Below are 3,368 nucleotides of genomic sequence, written 5' to 3' on the forward strand. Positions count from 1 at the left end.
CGTTCCATGGGGGCGTAGTCTGAATGTTGTCAGAGAATTTGTTATTCCACCATCTACACGGAGAAAGAACCCAAAAATCTTCATATGTTGCGTTTTTTGCCGTTTCCATGGAGACAGAGCCGCAGCGTTTTTAAAAAGTGCATTTTCCAGAAGCTACGAGCACCGTTGTCGTGTAAACGGACCCCAGGCACAAAGAAAGGTTCTATGTTTTCCCTTGGGAACGTTGTGGTGACACCGTGGCCTCAGAATCTGGTAAGCGGAGTGCGTCTTCTTCTCTCCCGCCGGCGACGGTTCCTCTCTCCCGTTGGTTCCTCTCTCCCGCCAACCGTCGGTTCCTCTCTCCCGCCAACCGTCGGTTCCTCTCTCCCGCCAACCGTCGGGTCCTCTCTCGTCGGTTCCTCTCTCCCGCCAACCGTCGGTTCCTCTCTCCCGTTGGTTCCTCTCTCCCGCCAACCGTCGGTTCCTCTCTCCCGCCAACCGTCGGGTCCTCTCTCGTCGGTTCCTCTCTCTCGTCGGTTCCTCTCTCCCGCCATCCGTCGGTTCCTCTCTCATCAGTTCCTCTCTTCACCAGCCGTTGGTTCCTCTCTCTCGTCGGTTCCTCTCTCCCGCCATCCGTCGGTTCCTCTCTCATCAGTTCCTCTCTTCACCAGCCGTCGGTTCCTCTCTCTCGGCGGTTTCTCTCTCCCGTCAGTTCCTCTCTCTCGGCGGTTTCTCTCTCCCGTCAGTTCCTCTCTCTCGTCGGTTCCTCTCTCCCGCTGGCCGACGGTTCTCCTCAGTCGTGGTCACTGCAGGTAATCAGTTGGTGAACAGTCCTTTGCTGTTGTTGCTCACAGAGAATCTGAACTTTGACTTGAAGCTGCAGCTCACAGTATGACTACAGGCGGTACCGGCGGTTCTGGACCCCGGAGGAAGACTTTAACTAACCAGCACCCAGTAACCTCCTCGTGGCCTTCTGAAGACGTCGGCGTCCATCATGCGTACCGTGGCTTATCATCAGTGCGCCCCCTGGAGGCTGCTTGTCTCTGGACTCGTCAATCGATGCCTACATGTGTTTCTGTATCAAGCCAAGGGTCTGTTCACACTCCTGATTGTAGAAGTGACTTTTGCATTGAAGTTTTTTGAACCACTGACAGAATACTGTTGTCCATTCTAGAAAAGACGCAAAGGAAACCTTTGACTTGCCTCCCTGTCGTCGCCAGCTCGTGTACGCGCCCGTGGAATCGTGTGCACCCCGATAGAAACTGTCAAGTCCAGAAAAATATGCTATTTTCTACTCTAGATGAATACAGAGTCTCTAGTATATCTATGCTTGTGATTGGTCCTGGACCAGCACTGACATGTTGTTTGGTTTGCTTCTCTTGAGTTGTTTTTTTTTTTTTTTTTTTGGTTGCTTGATGTCTCGTTTCCTGGTTGGAGGCAGTAACTTTACGATGAGTAGCTGTTAACGTTTGTCTGTGTTTTATCTTTCATATGAAGAAAAAAAAAGATCACAGGGTCAAGTGAATGTACCTGAATGTTTTCAAAACCCTACCAAAAGTATACGAGTATATATCCTACATAGACTTATTCTATAGTTATATTGAGACAAAAGATATGAATATATATATATATATTTACATAGAGTCACTAGTGAAAGCTGCTTGGTTCGGTCGAGGGAAACCAGATGCATATTTTATTGCCAAACCTGGCAACTAAAGCCATGTGGAGCTGTCCGCTGAGTCTGACCCGGCGAGGGCCGGCGAGCGACGGACCAACACTGACCTGACCGGAGGGGTCGAGTCTGGCCTGACCCGGGGGGGTCGAGTCTGACCTGACCCGGGGGGGTCGAGTCTGGCCTGTCAGCCTTATTCAAGCTGTTTAAGATCCTGTACGTCCTTTAAAGACGATAACACAGCCGCTCACCGGCCGCTCTGTTAGAATCACCTCCTCCAATCAGACGGCAGGAAGCCGGTCAATATAAGACCCTGTTGGTAGAGTGGTCAACTCTCAACCGGAGGGTTGTAGGTTTGATTCCCTATCTCCCCCTGTCCACATGTCGAAATGTCCCTGAGCAAGACGCTGAACTCCAAACTGCTCCCAGTGGACGGATGACGAGTATCAGTACTCTGTATTGACAAGTAGCTGATGGTTAGTACTTGTATCGGTACTTAGTATCAGCGAGTAGCTAAATGTTAGTACAAGTATCGATACTCGGTATCGGCGAGTAGCTAAATGTTAGTACAAGTATCGATACTCAATATCGATGAGTAACTAAAGGTTAGTACTCTTATTGGTACTCTTTATATCTAACGGTTAGTACTTGTATTGGTACTCGGTATTGGCGAGTAGCTAAAGGTTAGTACTCGTATCGATACTCTGTTTTGGCGAGTATCTAAAGGTTAGTACTCGTATCGGTATTCATATCGGCGAGTATCTAAAGGTTAGTACTCGTATCGGTATTCATATCGGCGAGTATCTAAAGGTTAGTACTCGTATCGGTATTCATATCGGCGAGTATCTAAAGGTTAGTACTCGTATCGGTATTCATATCGGCGAGTATCTAAAGGTTAGTACTCGTATCGGTATTCATATCGGCGAGTATCTAAAGGTTATTACTCGTATCGGTATTCATATCGGCGAGTATCTAAAGGTTAGTACTCGTATCGGTACTCTGTATCGGCGAGTATCTAAAGCTCTGACACAAAGTGATTGGAGTTCCACAGTTCAGCATTTCAGTCAAATAAAGTTTTCTTGATTCGGGCAGCTTGAACGTGGCCAGACGACGTGAAGCGTCGTCGTCTCCTGGCTGATCAGTGACCCGTCCTTCGCTCTTCCGCCCTCAGCAGAACCCAGGAAGTGACAGAATTCAGGTCAGTCTCTTCTCTCCTCAGCTACACGAGAGAATCTCATCTTAACCATCAGCACAAGTTTAAAAACCTCCAGGTCAGGTGGGACAAGGTGTTCGGCTCACGTAACGTGTTGACTGTGTCTAGAAAAACTGAAAACAAAAAACACAAAAAAAAAAAGACTGAAAATGTTTGTGCTTGTGACTGTTGATGTACCTGAAGAACCTGGTGTTTATGACAATAAAGATTTGCTTTGTTGACGACGATCGTAACCAGAAAGTTTCTGAGACCTGAAAACCGTTGAACTTGTGTTTTCAGTTTCTGTTGGCATGACGACTCAGATTCACTGGAGACACAGGAGTAACTAGTTCTGCACATGCTCAGTAGAACCAATCAGAACAAAGTTTCACCGAAGTAACAATCCAACTTGGTAGTTTTATTTTGACAGTCACCATAATAACAATCCAACTTGGTAGTTTTATTTTGACAGTCACCATAATAACAATCCAACTTGGTACTTTTATTTTGACAGTCACCATAATA

General features: G+C 47.2%; 1 long non-coding RNA gene across 1 annotated transcript; it reads left to right on the forward strand.

Moving 5' to 3' along the window:
• Nucleotides 1-1,136: 1,136 nt before the first annotated feature.
• Nucleotides 1,137-3,087, forward strand: LOC308125975. Its single transcript, XR_013936411.1, has 3 exons — nt 1,137-2,160; nt 2,205-2,381; nt 2,551-3,087. It is a non-coding gene; the product is annotated as an uncharacterized lncRNA (long non-coding RNA).
• Nucleotides 3,088-3,368: the final 281 nt, after the last annotated feature.

The sequence above is a fragment of the Lipophrys pholis genome, assembly GCF_963383615.2.
Source record: "Lipophrys pholis genome assembly, chromosome: 20".
Classification (NCBI taxonomy): Eukaryota; Metazoa; Chordata; class Actinopteri; order Blenniiformes; family Blenniidae; genus Lipophrys; species Lipophrys pholis.